The 17,858-nt window shown below is 41.2% G+C and overlaps 1 long non-coding RNA gene across 1 annotated transcript; it reads right to left on the minus strand.

Annotated features, from left to right (window-relative positions):
- Positions 1-11,663: 11,663 nt before the first annotated feature.
- Positions 11,664-17,779, minus strand: LOC138736418 (uncharacterized). The gene is made up of 4 exons (XR_011340279.1): positions 17,687-17,779; positions 16,694-16,785; positions 13,250-13,397; positions 11,664-11,735 (listed from the first exon to the last, which is right to left on the minus strand). It is a non-coding gene; the product is annotated as an uncharacterized lncRNA (long non-coding RNA).
- Between the last annotated feature and the right edge of the window lie 79 nt (positions 17,780-17,858).

Raw genomic sequence — 17,858 nt, forward strand, 5'->3', positions numbered from 1 at the left:
AAAGGGAAAACCAGAGGTGTATGATCCAGTGATCATTTGGGAATCAGAGGTGGAGAGGGTGAGCAAATGTTTGGGAGTCACTATCTCGTTTCTGGAACCAACACACTATTGGCATCATGAAGAAATCATGTCAGCACCTCTTCTTCCTCAGACATTTGGTATGACATCATAAACCCTAGCAAATTTCTACAAATGTGTGGTGGAAAGTGTGCTGATCAGCTGCATCACAGACTGGTATGGGGACACCAATACACCTGAGAGTAAAGCCCTGCAAAAGGTAGTGGACACAGTCCAAGACATCATAGACAAAACCCTCCCCATGATCAGGAACATCTACAATGAACAATCATCAAGGATCCACCCCACCAAACACACTGTTTTCACTGCTACTATCAGGAAAGTGGTATCGATGCCACAAGACTCGCACCACAAGGTTCAGGATCAGCTGCTACCCCTACACATTTAGACTCCTCAACAACAAACTTTACAGTCAGTTTGTATATATTTCTTTATTTGTTTACATATGTAGCATATGTAGGTTGAATACTTTTTTTTTTGCACGACCAATAAGCGGTTATTCTGCCTGGCCAAAGAATCTCAGGTTTGTGCGATATGTCATCTATGTACTCAGACAATAAACTGAACTTTGAAAATTCCTCAGATTTTTGTTGTGTTGAACAGAGCTCTTTTTCACCATTGTCTTCTCAAAGTCTAAGCCTTTGATTTGCATTATCTTTCCCAAAGTAATTGGTCCGCAATATTGCATAATATTTCAACAGCAAACTAACTGTATGATATTAATTCCTCCACCATACACATTTCAGCAAATTATTTGGTGAACTTGTCCCCTTACTCCTAAAATTTTGTTTATCTAAGTCAACAATAGGATAGCAAAAGCCCGTTCTGTTTTTTAGAAGTCTGAAAAGTAAAATTGAAGAATGAAAAGAAAGCAACTTGAAGTCCAAGCTGAATGAATGTTGTGCTGTTTCATACACACCTTGTGAGGCGAGGACAGTGTAGAGCAGACATATCAGGCAGCTTACCCACTTTCACATGACCTTGGTGCTTGTCCCTTCTACTGCTTAAGTTCTGAACTTGCCTTCCTACCCTCCCTTTTTTCCAGTGCTCTTTGCAGTTCTGTGAATAACATTGGCAATGTCTCTAAATATTTGGCTCAAGATTAAATTTTGTTTGACAATATTCCAGTGCTATGGGATGTTTTGCCAAGCTATAAAATTGCATGACATTTCAAAGGAGATCTAGCTTTGCTGACTCCAACATGGTCCACAGATGTCCTCATCAATAAACCGCAAAGAGCATCTTAATCAGCAGCAACTCTTCCTGTAAATGTAAAGGTTATAATAATACACATCATTCACGTTACCCAATTCTTCTATAGAACCACCACACACCACGAATGAAATGTGCATTCAAGTACCACAGAAGTGACAACTGGTTTGTTTGCCAGAGGTAACATCTTCATCACCTGCTATACAAAGGAGGTATCAAGTTGACAGAGGATGTAACTTCCAGCAAGTGGCTGAATTCCCTTGAGAGATTGTATCTCCTCTACTGAGGATAATTATACATGTGGAAGTATTTCATAGTATTTTACCAGCAGGGGAATGTGCAGAAATCTATTATTTTGAAGTAATTGGCAACCTAAACTGTTGGCACCTTGCCCACACGTGCATGCAATCAGAAAATATTGCTCAAAAGTATTTTTTTAATTTTCTGATTGTTGAAGGAACTTCCAGTTAAAACAAAAGTGATAAAATACTAATGACCCACAAGTGGTTTAGCAGCATTCTTTGGATACAGGGAAAAAAAGGCAAAACAAAGGTAGACGGATAACAGGTGCCATGGTCATTGTTTTAATCCATGTTCATTTTGTGTTGCCTTTCATTTCTATAATGTGACCAAATTAATGCCATGATATTCAGTAAATAGGAAGAATTTAAAATGAGAGATAGCTGTACAGAGCCTTGGTGAGACCACACCTGGAGTATTGTGTGCAGTTTTGGTCACCTTATCTGAGGAAGGATGTTCTTGCAATGGAGGGAGTGCAAGGCGATTCGCCAGGCTGATACCTGGAATGGCAGGAATAACTTATGAGGAAACATTGCGCAATTTGGGATTGTACTCGCTGGAGTTTAGAAGATTGAGAGGGGATCTCATAGAGACATATAAGATTCTGGCAGGACTAGACAGAATGGATGCGGAAAGGATGTTTCCAGTGGTGGGGGAGTCCAGAACCCAGGGCCATGGTTCGAGGATAATAGGCAAACCATTTAGGATGGAGATGAGGAAGAATTTCTTTACCCAGAGGATGGTGAATCTGTGGAATTCATTGCCACAGAGGGCAGTAGAGGCAGGTTCATTGAATATATTCAAGAGGGAATTAGATCTATTTCTTCAGTATAAGGGATTTAGGGGTTACAGAGAGAAGGCGGGGACGGGGTACTGAACTTTAAGATCAGCCATGATCTCATTGAATGGCGGAGCAGGCTCGAAGGGCTGAATGACTCCTGCTCCTTGTTTGTATGTTTCTATGACTGGTGAAAGAGGAACTGGGATTGTACTGATTAGAATTTTTACCAAATCACAATGAAACCTACCAAAAAGTTGTTGTTATTAATCATCACTTTTCTACCACAACAGGAATGACCAAAGCTGACTCATCAGGATCTCATGCTTGTACCATATACAAGATGCAACAAGCCACACACCACTGGTCAGTGCAGGGCTCATCCTCAATACTTCAGTCATCAAAGCTATCGTTTCAGTCTGCCAGTGATCTTTCACACTTCATGTGGCCCCAAGGTTTGCTTTTGTGGGCATCCTGGCCAGTGATGTCATCAACAGGGTGCGATTATCACCCAGTAGCCATTCTTTGACTTAAGCCAGCTCACAGGCTGATGGCACAGAGAACCATTGTAGAATAAAGGTATCATAATTGCAATTGGGACACTGGACATTGATCTACACGAACTGTTCCCTATACTTGAACATAAGTTAAATGGCAAGGGAATTATCCTTTTTTGTTCATCTGTCAACCAATGTACATATAATCAATGGTACTCTGAACGATACAGAGCTTGTAATCCTCATGAAGCGGTATACTCAATCTACTTGCTGCTCTTGGATAAGTGAGAATGAAATATGGTTGGTTCTTTGAAAAGAGCACAATAGTTGTAACTGTTGATGGCAAACTGCCAGGTCTAGCCTAGAAGGAGTTTAATGCATAAATATTAAAGGCTATGATGATCTTGACAGCCACTAGCAACACTTACCAAACTCCTCTGCTCTGTAGATGTTGCAACTACATCAGGTGGCAGATTTAAGTATAGAGTTCCTTTTGTAGCACAGACACATTAGGTGCTTTCAAACTGCCTTGTAAAATGGGGTTAACTGGGTAATTTGCCCAACCTTGGAGGTAGTTAGTGAACCCAGTTAAACTTACCCAGGATGCATTGACAGGCACTTGAACAGCAAAATAGCCAAACCGGGTACTCCTGTGATGTCAGTGTTTATGTGCTGGCATCACAGGGAAGCCCCAGCTGAAGTGTCTGCGATGATTGGGGGTGGGGGGGGGGGTGCGGGAGAGGGTCACAGGGAAGGCCTGGGATGGAGAAGTGAGGGGGTGAGAGGTTGCTGCCACGAGGGGAGAGGAGAGGGGTAGCTGCTGCAGGGGAGAAGAGGAGAGAGGTTGCTGTCACGGGGGAAAAGAGGACAGGGGTCACTGCCACAGAGGAAAGAGGACAGAGGTCTCTGCCACAGGGGGGGTAGAGGACAGAAGTTGCTGCTGCAGGGGGGTAGAGGAGAGGGTTTGGCTGCCGTGGATGGGGGAGAGAGGAGAGGGATCACTGCCAAAGGGGGTAGAGGAGAAGGGTCGCTGCCACAGGGGTGGAGGAGAGGAAAGGGGTCACTGCCAAGGGGAGAGAGGAGAGAGGTTGCTGCTGCGGAGGGGTGCAGAGAAGAGGGGTCGGCTGCTGCGGGGGCAGTGGAGTCAGCCGCAGGTTGGAGGGGAGCACGATTGATGGTGGGAGAGAGACCAACAGCTGGTGGGGGGGATGGGGGAGACTAGTTTGTGTGATGTGTCACTTACCGCGTCATCCCGGGGGTGGGATTCCCCCTTAAATTACCAGGTTGGCGATTTACTGGGGCTATCCCCCCTCAGCTTAAAAGGTGCTGGAGGCACCTTTGCCCCAATGATCGCACCTGGGTCCCAGGAGGGCTACCCGGGTGCTGTAGCTTAAAAGCACCTATTAGACACTATTCATTGCCAAGGTTCAGGTTTGTAAACTGATCCCTAAGCACTGAGGTGAATATAATCTCCCATCGAAAGCCTTCTTTCCTTCCCTTCTCCTTCATTGAATATCTTGTACTAATCTGTATGCCTTCCATTTCCTCTGTCAACATTCTGTGGTCAACATGACTTCTGTGGTCAACCTTCCTCTTTGTGTCTGTAGTAAAAGATTTTGTTTGTGAATTACTGCAATGCAAATTATTACTATACAATAGGAACTATTTTTCCAAGGTAAGTTAACTAATGAATCACTCCTTGCTGGAAAACTGTGTATGCTGTATAAAACAATCCAAAGCAATTATCTCTGTCCTTTGGCCATATAGTTTATTTCATATTTGAAGTGGGGCATACAAAATTGTAAGGGCCATGGTTAGGATACTTAGTACATGATTCTCCTCATTGCTGAAGTGTATAAAACAAGAGGGCATAGGTTTAAGATGAGCAATAGGGGACTTATCAGTGGTTTAAGGAAGAATATTATTACCAGAGAGTAGTAATTGGAATACATTGTGTGAGGAGATGGTGGAGGCAGAGACCCATGTAATGTTTGAGAAGTACCTATCAAGGCATAGAAAGCTGTTGACGCAGTGCAGAAGAGTGGGAATTCTATAGATGGGTATCCAATGGTCAGGATAAATATTGGAAGCAAAGAGACAGTTTTTATGCTCCACAATTCTAATTCTTTAAAAAACTGAATGACCTTATAAAAATCCTTGAGTTCAATAAACTAACTTAAAGTGATAGATCCAACAGTCTACCAACTAAGATGATGGATAATAAAGGTGTTTCTGGTGTTTATACTGTAACCCATTGTTAGATTAGATAATGGTTTTAAGTTAAACATTCTCTTGCTCTCTCTTTCTCTCTTTTTTTCTTTCCCCAACCCCATTCTGAATGGTTTCTCCCTCTCCCTGTCTTTCCACCTCCCACTCTTTCCATCCTGTACTCTGTCATGTTAGGGCCCTTTTTCAGCATCTTTTCTCTTTTGTACTGTGTAATGATTTCACTTTGATCTTGATTAAGGGTTTCAACTTGCAATGATGACTGACTATTTCTGCCCATGGATGCTGTCTGACCTGCTAAGTTCCCCTAGCAAGTCTTTGTCTGCTCAGGATCTGCAGCGAGTGTGTATTTTCCTCTCATTCCTTATTATTTGTGATTGGCACAATATGAAAATATATTCCTTTGAAGTTATTGACATTAAATTTCATCTGCTGCCATTCCATTGTCCTGCTGCCTTAAGCTAATATAGCAGGCTTTTATGTAGCAGTGTGGTTGGTATAATGGGTCTGAAGAATTGAGACAGAGGCGTGTAAAGCATCTCCTGCAGGGTGGTGGGTGGGTGGGGGGGGGGGGGGGGGGTGGGGAAGCTATAACAAATGAATGAAGCAGCAGGATTTGCATGAAAATCCTGCAAATTAACAGTTTCTTTAACTAGGGAGCTGCACCAAGAGCAGACCAGGATGTGATGAGTGACCTAGATATACCTGAACCAAAGTGTCATAATTTATTTGAAGTAAAATCTTCATGTTGGATTCCAATCTGGAAGATTACTTATACACTTTCCTGTCAGCTGCCACCCAGATGAGTATAGATTGTGCATAGATAGGTTGGAGCCAAATGAAAGTCCTCTATTATTTGGGTAAAATGTATTAACTTTCCTGCATAGTTGCACCATTGACATTTTACATTTTTGATGCCGAGGCAATGGTATGCTTTGTACTGCATATTAATTTCTGCTTAGTGTAGGAATTCAATTTGTACTGTACATTTCATTTCTTTGCGGGTTAAGATTTATTTGATGTTCACTGCTTTTAATTAACTCCTTGGCAGAGGCGCTGGATGGGTTGATAAAACTCATTGGGCTGCCCGTGCGATGAGTTACACCTGCAATCATTTTCCACTTAGATGGTGGCGCAGCAACTGTCAGTTTCCATGGCAACTGAAACCTCAGTGATTGATTTCTTGCCAGTGTGGCATCACCATAGGGAGCGCAGCCTGAGGATTTTTTTTTGTATGCTAGCAACATATGTCTAATTAAAACAGGATTACAAAGTCATTGTGGTATATCTTCAAACAAATGCACTTAAAAAAACTCAATTTGTGTAAATGTCAACATTGCAATAAACATAATAGTTATAGGTTTGAGAAGCATTAGTTACTGTATCTAACATAGATTCATCCTCATCTTAGCAGTGTTTAGCTAAGTAAAGCAAAATCATTGGAATAGATAACTGCAGCTGAATTTCTTATCAGCCAAGAACAAAATTATCATATTTGAAGCATTTTAGACAAGCCATCAAATGCAAATATGTTCCAAAGAGAACAGGTCATTTAACAATGCTTTACGTTAATGCATCCTTAATGTATGTAAATATTTTAAAATTCCATTAAAAGGATCAATAATTGCTTATTAAGTAGTAGCCTGAAAATGTGAATTTAGATTTTTTTTTAGGTGTTTAAAATTTGTACTTTTCCTCATGAGGTCTGGGATTAGGTTAATTATTGTCCGCGTAATTATTTATTTGTCAGAATCTCCTGATTCACATGATTGAGTTTGTGTCTGGTACCCTTGAGATTGTCAAATGTTCTTTCTGGCTCCATAATTTTCTGCTGCACGCTACTTTTCTGGCCTTTCTTGCAACAGTGTGCTATTTACTCTCTCTCTCTCTCTCTCTCTCTCTCTCTCTCTCTCTCTCTCTCTCTCTCTCTCTCTCTCTTCTCTCTCTCTCTGTCTTGCATAGCCTGTGTGTGTTAAGCAGAATGACAGAACCCTGCAAGGACAGCCAAGATAAAAGGGGAGTGCACAGGGATTTGTTAAAGCTTAAAAAAATGAAAACAAGCAGTTTTGATAATTGTGAGGTGTAAGTACTGAAAAGTAAGCAGGCAAAGGGATAGGTCTATCTGGCTGAATCAATGAAAAGGTCAAGGAGGACTAGGAGGCACCTGATTCCTAGGGCTTAGGGCATCTGGACATTGCGGTTTCATTAGGCAACAAATTAGGAATTTATTATTATTGTTGTTATTAGTATTAGTATTTAACTGAGATTATAGAGAAAAATAATAAAAATGCATCATGTTAATTGTGCTGTGTTTTCCTTTTTTCCCAAAGAATAATTGAGTGAAATAGAACTGGTAATGCAGGTCAGCAAGAACTAAAGGAGCTCAATGTCTCCATCAGTCGGCCAGGGAGAAATTGCCCATTAGTCTTGGCTATTATCATGAAAAATTATAGCCAAGGGTATGATTCTACTAGGAAGCAACTACAGGGTGCTTTTTGCTGTGATCCTGCTGCCAGCTGAAGTCACCTGCGATGCGGGCAGTAATCGACCTGTCCTCCGCAGCTCTACAACTAAATCTGGGCTCCTTTTTGTTTCGGTTACTTGCCTTACTTTGATTGGAAATCAAAAAAATTTAAAAAATGATTTTGAAATATAAAATAATTGCTTTGGGTTTCCCATGTTAAAATTGGGAGCACGAAACAAGAAATGTATATTGATTCCTATTCCTTACGTGAGAAGCAGTCATAATTCGTGGGCGCCCCCTTTGGATACTTTTTCAATTCTATTTTTTCCAAGTATTCAATAAACTTATTCTTAAATGCAGCAGAGTTTATTCATTAATCTTTGATGCTATTAGTACATTTCACCGTCTTGTGACTCTCTGAACAACATGTTTTTCGTATTTTTGTGTCCTAAGTGTCTTGCATTTGACCTTCTATCCATGCAAAATATTTTATTAGGAAGTAGATAGTGCTTTAACACCACCACTTTCACTACATTTAGTTCTTTTTATCTCAGATGTGGCCACTATTATTTGATTGCAGATCTGTAAATAAGAATGTTAAAATAGGCAGGTGAGCTGCAAATTGCTTCATCACTTTTTGTCAGATGCATTTTTGCTTTGGATGAGTAAATATGAAGCACAATATATAAGAAAACTGACAGACTGTCAGATTTTTTTTCTCTTCACCTACAGCTTCGTTGAGAGCTGACAAAATGTTCTGATATTAGCATGTAGGTTCAAGTGTCAGTAACTGCTGGAGCTTAAACCAGCACCTGCCAAGCTATGAGAGAATCACTCATGCACAGTGTCACAGATACCCCTCAAGGTCATCAGTCTCAATGCTTTCGGGGACAATCAATGTTAATAACCATTGTGTCGAGAGTCAAAGCAATCTGAAACCCCAAATGCATTGTTATATTTTCATCATTTCTTTTATTGTTTATGCAAAGTTTTCATGAAATGTGAATTTTCCAGTCCCTCGAGCCTATTTCTACCAAACACCATGGCTGAATTGTACACCACAATCTTTAACTGATTTTGATACCCACATCTTTAAAACAAAGTATCAATCCCAGTTTTGTCAGTCAGCTTTTCCTGGGGGGTGTAGGAAAACTGAGTGGAGGGGAAAGCAAGATTTATGTATATTCTTTATTAAATCTACAAAAAAATTGCTTCCAAAAAGTCTGTAATAGAAGAGGAAAGCAGGAAATCTGGATTTAATTTTAATATTCTACCTCTTGTTTTGGATTCCTATATCAAATGAAGGAAAGCGTATCTGTCAAATCCATTTATTATTTTAAAGACAATAATTATGTCACTTACGAACATTCTGAAATCGAGGGATTATGAGGTTATTTCTGCAATTTGTTTTCATGATTCATCCCTGCATTATTCTTTGCTGCTTCCCTGGCATTGAATACATACGTGGTTAATCATAGGAATGTATCATTTGCTCACCTTTGCTTTTAGCCCCATTGAGAAATAGTGCCATGTCTTTTTTTCTTTCTTCATTGCCAAACTGTGCATTTTGTTGCCATAACCACTCTGGTCTAGACTTGTCTCCAGCCTTCATCCAAAAAATGGACCATAAAAGCATACCTACATGACAGCTGGATATCAAAGAGCTCTGGTAAAATTGAAACCAAGTAGCATGAATTGGAAAACTTGCCACTAAATATTTCATTCTCTGCTCATACTGCTCAAAAGAAGAATGTTGTGGATGTTGGAGATCAGGTATATTACCAATGACCACAAATTTAACTGGAGCAACCATATCAATACCATGGCTGGAAGAACAGTTCTGATCATATATACCCTTTCATTTTCTGATGACTCAAAGCCTTTTGTTAGCTCAATGTTGAAGCCAGGAGTGCAATGGAATAATTCAGAATCAACCCTGTTCCAACAATAAGGATTTTAACATTATCCAGGGATCACAGTTCATTTTAATTGTACACCATAAGCTATAAACCTTCATTGCCTTCATCACTAGTGCATAGTAACTACAAAATCCAGCAATCACTCTCCAAGACTCTTCTGTCTTTAACATGTAGAACAAAGGAAGAAGAGACCAACCAGTAGGTATGTAGCAACATCACCTTTGGCAGATTTCCTTCTAAGTCACACAGGAACTTGATTATTACTTTGGGCTGTAAATCCTACAATTCCACTGAACGCAGCACAGTGGAAGTCTGGGAGGAAAGCTATTGTCTCATTCTGTCAATTATTCCTTTCTTTGTTGTTTCTTTTCCAATGAATTCCCCACAAATTATAACACCCCAGTTCTACATATTGCCTCCTGTACAAAGCCTTATCACATGCCTGATGAAAACTGCTCTATTCAGCATGTCAATTACTATCTATAACAATGCAGCTTCATCAATCAGACATGACCTACTCCACAAAAACTGACTGTCTAATCAGCTCATGCTTGCCCTTTGCTCATTTATTCTGTTCCTTGTGAAGCAAATATAAGTGTGAGCAGAAAGCCTGTTTATTACAAAATATAAACCTCCTAATTTTGCCTCTTAAAAGCTTATGAATGACTAGCTAGCACAGGGGTGGGCCACCTATGGCTCATAGGCTGTATCTGGCCCACAATTCAAATTTATCAGGTCCACAACCTCTCACACAACAGCATGGAGAAATCATTGAATGCCACAATCTCAGGCAAAACTGGCTCTCGCTGTAATTGTTAGAAGGGATTAAAGGATGCACATTCCCACATACGTAAAGTACATCACTCAAGAGTGCTGTGCAATGCATGCCAGCGACCCTGTGTTTGGTTACAACTTATTCAGACTGCAACAATCGGAAAAAACTCCCCTGGTGGAATCAGGCATCAATGCAGGCGCCTTGCTGCTCTGACGGCCGGAGAGTGGCTGACTAATTGAAGTGAGTGCTTGGGAGGGAGGACAGCAGTGCTGCCCGTGTGGAAGGAAGGGATTTCAACCCAAGAGGAAGATCATGAAATGGTTAAAACTGTAGCAGAGAATCAAGTGAAGCAGGGTTATCTCAGCAGGGTGGTCATGTGGTGGTTTCCAATTCCCAACGCTGGATGTAAAACACGAAAATCTGCAGACCCCATGGTTGAAGTAAAAACACAAAGCTGGAGAAAGTTTGTCAGGTCCTCCAGCTTTGTGTTTTTATCCCAAAGCTGGATGCTCAGTAAAAGCAACTTCAGGCTTTCCCTGTCTGTGTCACATCTGTCCAGTTCTTGTCCAAAATCATTCATGTGTAATTTTTGATCAGTTTTACCCTCTCCATTCATGCAGTTTGTCCACCAGCCCTGCATTCTGCATGTTAAAGGGTCTGGCATCCGCCATAGTGAAGTACTTTAAAGGGCTGGTCATGGCTCACATCATCTGGAGCCGACCACCACCCTAGACCCAATTCAATTTACCTATCGTCAAACAGGTCCATAGCAGATGTTATCTCCCTGGTTCTCTATTTGGCCCTGGAACATCTGCACATTAAGGACACCTATGTCAGATCACAATTCATTAACTATAGATCTGCCATAGTCCCAAAAAGATGGTATCACTGTTTGGCAGTACAGACGTGTGTGAGCAACTGCTCTCAGAAATGAAGAACACCAAGAACCACTTGAGAACAAATATGACTAATGCCCATTTAGATGATGTCTTGCAATTGGCATCAACAACTACTGTATGTCACCCAATATTAAAATGCTTTCAAAGAACAAACAAAATCAAGTTTCCCACTGGCTGAGCTACTGTTTGTTTTGGGGCTAGTTATTTTGTTTTCAATATGAGTATTTCTCCTTTTTGACTTTTTTTTTATTTTAATGATTAATTCATGATTTTTGGTGCATTTCCAGAGATGAAGATGCCTCTCCTGACCTGAAATGCATCATCATAATTTTTTCAAAGGAATACGGTTGATTTCGTTGCTTAAACTTTTCCTGTGGAATTTTTTTTTGATAAATTATTGTCAATTACATTCATACACTGAACATTACATATTTCTGGCAGAGACAATCAGAAACTTCAATTACATAATGTCTGTGTTTCAGTATTTATTTTATTCATGGAAGCATCAGTGCAGCCCGCCTTTCAACCTCTGACGCACTATCCAGTCCACACATGTTAAAAAGTTGCCCGCCCTTGATCTAGCAGATCTGTACAAATTGAAAATCGTGGAATGTCACCCGGTGTCCTGGCCAACATTTATTTTAAATATTGTTTATGTGAAAATCTGCTGCTTGTGTTTACCTATCTTACAACATTGACCACTCTTCATATTTGCTCACAGAATACTTTTGAAATGTAAAAGGTAGAAGAAAGAAAGACATAAAAGCTTTATGTTTTTTTAAAATAACTATAAGCTTCAAAAAGAAGCTCACTTCACAATGCACACAAGAAGTATTGTTCAACATTAAACCACATTTTTATTGAGTCAATAAGCCCTTTCATACACTCAAAAAGCCCGAGTGTAAAGGCAGAGATTCTCCGCCTTATATCGGGAGACTTGCTTCCATGAATGCGCCCTGGCCAGCTCCAAGGTGCTGACTGCAATCCCTCTTGGGGGAAGGCTCAGCGGCGAAGTGCTGCGCTCCAACATCCATCATGAATATACTGTCGCTGAAAGCGGCTGGCAAGGGGTGGGCTGATGACATCAAGATGATGCTGTCAGCCTGCGACTCATCTCACTCACCCTTCTCACTTCATGACACCCTCAGGGCAAGCGTGGTCGGTAGGTGCTGTCAGGGCAGGAGCAACTAGCGGGAGCCATCAGGACAGGGGTGGCCAATGGGGACTATCAGGGGGCAGCTGGTGCGGGCTATGACAGCCTTGCCAGCCGCTCTGGCACCTCACTGGGCTGCTCGTCAGTGTCAGCGGCTCAATATGCGGAAGAGCAATGGCCGTCTTCCCTACCCAGAATCGCCATGGAGTTGGAACCATTCTGGGAATTCCAGTTGCATGGGGGATTCTGGGTAGGGAAGACAATCATTTCTTTGCTGTGTATTTATGATGGGTGACACCACGGCCACAGATGCCCTGCCTACCACCTGGAACCTGGTCAAATTTTAAATGATAAAAAAAGCTCCCTCTTCCAGCCACAGACCATGAAAATACATTGAAAATTTTAAAGATATCTTAATGTCAAAGATCATTAATAGCAAGAAAATATTTTGTAAACTTTCCAATAAATAAGTTCTTTGATATAAAGTGAACTGTATAAAAAGCAGGCAATGGCTATGACTGTCTACAGGAAGCACACAGAGCTTGGAAGATGGTAAAGTACTTGAGTTTCACAATAATAGTCGACTAATAGTTAAAAAAAATGGATCTTTATATTGCAGTATCAGTGCCTACTTGGCTCATAAATGAATCAACACTCTGCTTTAAACAACCGTGCTGGTAACTAATTTCAAATGCTCATTATTCTCTCTCCATTAAAAAAATTCCTGACATCTTGTCCTTGAAAATCCTAAATCTGTGTCAGCTACTCCTCGTTCTTTGATGTGTGTGAAGGTGGTGCTCCAGGTTTCTTCCCCCCTCCCCCATCCTACTCTACAGCTATATGATCCCTTCTGAGATGTTAATTACTTTTCTATTTGCACCCATTTCATTCTCCTGTGGTTTTTTTTACCTTAACTCATTTGTGTGCTCAAAATTGTAATCATTTTACCATGAGTTTTGATCCAAATTGTTCCCAGTGGAAGAAAAGGCATAAACATCACCAAAAATGGATCGCACTGAACTTGAATCTGCTCCAATTATGTCCTTATGAGGTCGTAGTCTGTTCTACTGATAAACTGTGACTTTCATCAAGGGAACTATAAAGAGACATAATATAAACAATTATAGGAGATATATAGAGGTATCACCATGAACAAAAAAAAAACAGATGTAGATAAATACATGACAAAGTTACTTCTGAGGTAGATGCTATTATGACACAGATTTGGGGAGAATAAACTGAATAACACAGAAACATTGGAACTGAGATTATAATGAGCAATAAATCAGATCCTATTCCACCCAATGAAGGCAGTCATTGATAAGATCCTACACAACTGAATGTGCACTTAAATTGTTATATCAGCAGCCAGGTCTGATTTCATGGAAGAGAAGTGACAAGTGAAGCAAGCTTCACGGCACTGGACACAAGAGTTCAGAGGAGCCTGTGGGATGTCACAGCAAATGAGCACTTTGTCCTCCAAAAGACTGAAGATTTCAGCAGTGTTTCCCAAGAGGACTAGAGGTAAAACAGTGAGCTGGCTGTTTTGTTTTACAAGTTGACATTTGTCCAGCCTCTAGGATTTCACAGTTTTCAAGGCTGTTTCTCAGCATCAAGCCCAGAAGGCTGGCAATTTTGCCAAGGTAAATAATCCAAAGATGGACCTTTTAGGCCCAGGACTGCTTGTGCAGATCATTTGTGGTCTCCTCAATTGAAAGCCCACAGTCTTGCATCAGGTACCATCCCTGTGAAGGGATTGCATAGGACTTCTCAGACAAGGAAGGACTCAATGAAGACAGGTAATAAAGGACGTCAAGTATAACTGACTGATATGTGCAAGGTATTTGTAGAGCTTTGCTGCTTTTTTAAAAATTTAGACAAACAATAACAGGCCATTTTGGCTCACAAGTCTGTGCTGCCCAATTTACACCCAATTAACCAACACTCCAGGTACATTTCCAACTGTGGGAGGAAACTGAAGCCACTTGGGGAAACTCATGCAGACACAGGGAGAATGTAGAAACTCCTTGCAGACAGCACAGGATTTGAACCCCAGTTCCAATTACTGGTGCTGTAAAGGCATTTCACTAACTGCTACCCCAACTGTGCCACCCCCATGTTACATAATGTTCCATCGCATTCTATTTTACTGTTATACTTTGGAAAGTGCTATGGAATGGATGCCTATAATTTGGATTATTTCTATTTTTGGAATGCTAAGACTTTGCAGCAACAAACCTTAGCACCAAATCAGGTATTTCTTAAAAAGCTCAGGAAATTGGTCAAAACAAGTTGAAACAATAACTGGGCATGTTACAGCCAGAATCTTGCACTAAAATAGGATCTCTGCAATTCCTAACAGCACCACACATAATCAGGATAGCTGCAAAGACTTTGCACCAATTACAGAAGGCTCCCTTTCCCTTCAAGAGATATTCTCCTTGGTAGAATGTGATGTACACTAGGACGAAACACAGCACTGCAGGGGAGATGAAGGGAATATCTCTGAGAGGGGTAGATCAAGTTAATTAATCACACCATTAGAATCTCACCATTCTTTGTCCGTGTAATGTAACAGGAACAATCATAAACATGTATGTAGCAGCAGTACATAAGAGGGAATATACCTGCAGCCCTTTATGTTCTGTTTATGGCAGAACATCCACTATTATTCCCATAACAAGATTAAAGGAAGCAAAGAAAGTCATGGGAGAGAAGAGTGGTGGGAGATGTATTTTTTCAGGTCATAGCTGAACACGTAATATGAAAGTTCCTCATGACTTGCTTGTTAAAATTAAAAAAAGAGAGAATGCTGGAAACACACAAGAGGTCAGGCAGGTAAACAGTTCCTGTTTCAGGTCTGTAATCCTTTGTCAGAAATGGGAAAGCAAAACAAAAGGTTAATCTTCAGTAGTAGAGAAGATGGATGGTAGATGAGTGTATAAAGGGAATATCTCTGATAGGGTGATACCAAGTATCGCTATTAGAATCTGATTATGCGCCTCTGACTGTGTGTTGTGTAAGTAAAAGCAAAGCTGTGAAACATCATCAAACCAAGGTTCAAAGTTCCTTTTATTAAAATATAATAATAATATATACAAATGTAATATACAGGTACACCCCAATTTTACATCCATCTGCATATACAACCAAATTTTAAAAATATTTCTTTGGCTTGGCTTCGCGGATGAAGATTTATGGAGGGGTATGTCCACGTCTGCTGCAGGCTCGTTTGTGGCTGACAAGTCCGATACGGGACAGGCAGGCACGGTTGCAAGGGAAAATTGGTGGGTTGGGGTTGGGTGTTGGGTTTTTCCTCCTTTGTCTTTTGTCAGTGAGGTGGGTTCTGCGGTCTTCTTCAAAGGAGGTTGCTGCCCGCTGAAATGTGAGGCGCCAAGATGCACGGTTGGAGGCGATATCAGCCCTCTGGCGGTGGTCAATGTGGCAGGCACCAAGAGATTTCTTTAAGCAGTCCTTGTACCTCTTCTTTGGTGCACCTCTGTCTCGGTGGTCAGTGAAGAGCTCGCCATATAACACGATCTTGGGAAGGCGATGGTCCTCCATTCTGGAGATGTGACCCACCCAGCACAGTTGGGTCTTCAGCAGCGTGGATTCGATGCTTGCAGATTCTGCCAGCTCGAGTACTTCAATGTTGGTGATGAAGTCATTCCAATGAATGTTGAGGATGGAGCGGAGACAGCGCTGATGGAAGCGTTCTAGGAGCCGTAGGTGATGCCGGTAGAGGATCCATGATTCAGAGCTGAACAGGAGCATGGGTATGACAACGGCTCTGTACACGCTGATCTTTGTGTGTTTCTTCAGGTGGTTGTTTTTCCAGACTCTTTTGTGTAGTCTTCCAAAGGCCCTATTTGCCTTGGCGAGTCTATATATATATGTTCATATATATATATATATATAAGAAAACATACAAAATTTACGTGCTTTATGTTATATTTGACAAACTATAACAGGGATACAGGTCATGTAAGATCCAAAATGTGTGTACTTACCTTGTTAGTTGGCCTCCTTGGGTCCATAGGCTGGGAGTGGCCATCTTGATTCCTGTTCGCATGTGTGAGTCTTCATTTGGTGCAAGCACAGTGGGTTCGTGTTTTGGAGTTCAATTGGCTTATGCATGAGAGTTAAGCACCCTGATGATATTAAATTCGTGCCCTTAACTCTCGCGCATGCGCCAAATGAACTCCAATACATGAACCCACTGAGCTTGCACCAAATAAAGACTCACACATGCAAACAGGAATCAAGATGGCCACTCCCAGCCTATGGACCCAGGGAGGCCGACTAACAACATGTACACATTTTGGCTCTTACATGCCCTGTATCCCTGTTATAGTGGGTATTCCACGCACACAGGTAAAAATTCCAACTTACGTCCATTTTGAGATACAACCGATCCTTCGGTCCCAATTACAGTCATAAGTTAGGGAGTACCTGTACATGACATACTTCAACTTTTGTCTGCCCTAAGATAAACAAAGAGTTGCCATGAGCATTGCCGAACAATAAAAACAAGAGAAGCAAAAGGCACTCCCTTCGGAGACTTTGACAGTCCACAGATTCAACTCCAGCACTCCTGCAGTCTCCACATAGGTACAGACTCCTGTTCAAATCTTTGGCAGCCCAAGCTCTAGGTCAAATCCTCCAATTATGATCAGGAAGCCTTCAACTTACAGAACCCCATGAGAACCCTTCTTGGCTGCAATACCCTCTCAATCCCTTGCTCTAATACCATGTTCACATGAGCCAATCTGCAGTAGTTCACAGACCATGCAGGTCCTTCAACCACAAGTTGCCAGCAGCCTACAGCCTACATGGGTCCTGTAGCCACTGAACCTCTTGCTGGTCCGTTGTCATGGTCAACTTCCTGTAGGATAGTCTCCCATGCTTCTTCTCAATGGTTGTGGGGGGGGGTGGGTGAAATTTTTCTCCCTGATTCTGGTGCCCTGTGCTAATCCACTTCGCCCCCAGAGACTACAACCCCTCATGCTGAGCATAAATTTGCCTTGTTTGCACAAATCTCCATGATGAAGGATTTTTAAAAACACAACGGCTCCTTAACAGGCCATTTAAAGACGTAGGCATCAGGACCAGTCGGAATAACCGTGCACTACATCTTTTAAACAAATTTTTAAAATGAGCAAAATCTGATGATGAGCATTGATGGCGAGTTCTAATACATACAGAAAGAAAAAAAGGACACTGTAATAAATTGTCCAACTTATAAAACTCACTCTTACTATCATCTGATGAACATTTAGAGAGTGAAATATCCTTCAGTTATGGTGCAATACTAAGTTGAACTATGCTAACTTCACTAATCTAATATGCAGAGCGAGTGACACCCTATATTACTGGAAAGCTTACATTTCCAAAAGAATGAAGAGCTTGCTCTGACTAGTGACTGAGAAATAGTTAAGGGGACCAACTAGAGTAGAGAGCAACAATGGAGCCAAATATTTTCATGGGTAGCTTAGGTTTATAGTGCAACATTCAAAAACTGATGATTGGTGGAGGGATGATCAGGTGACCTGAGTAA

This window comes from Narcine bancroftii, chromosome 1 (genome assembly GCF_036971445.1).
Source record: "Narcine bancroftii isolate sNarBan1 chromosome 1, sNarBan1.hap1, whole genome shotgun sequence".
In the NCBI taxonomy this organism is placed as follows: domain Eukaryota; kingdom Metazoa; phylum Chordata; class Chondrichthyes; order Torpediniformes; family Narcinidae; genus Narcine; species Narcine bancroftii.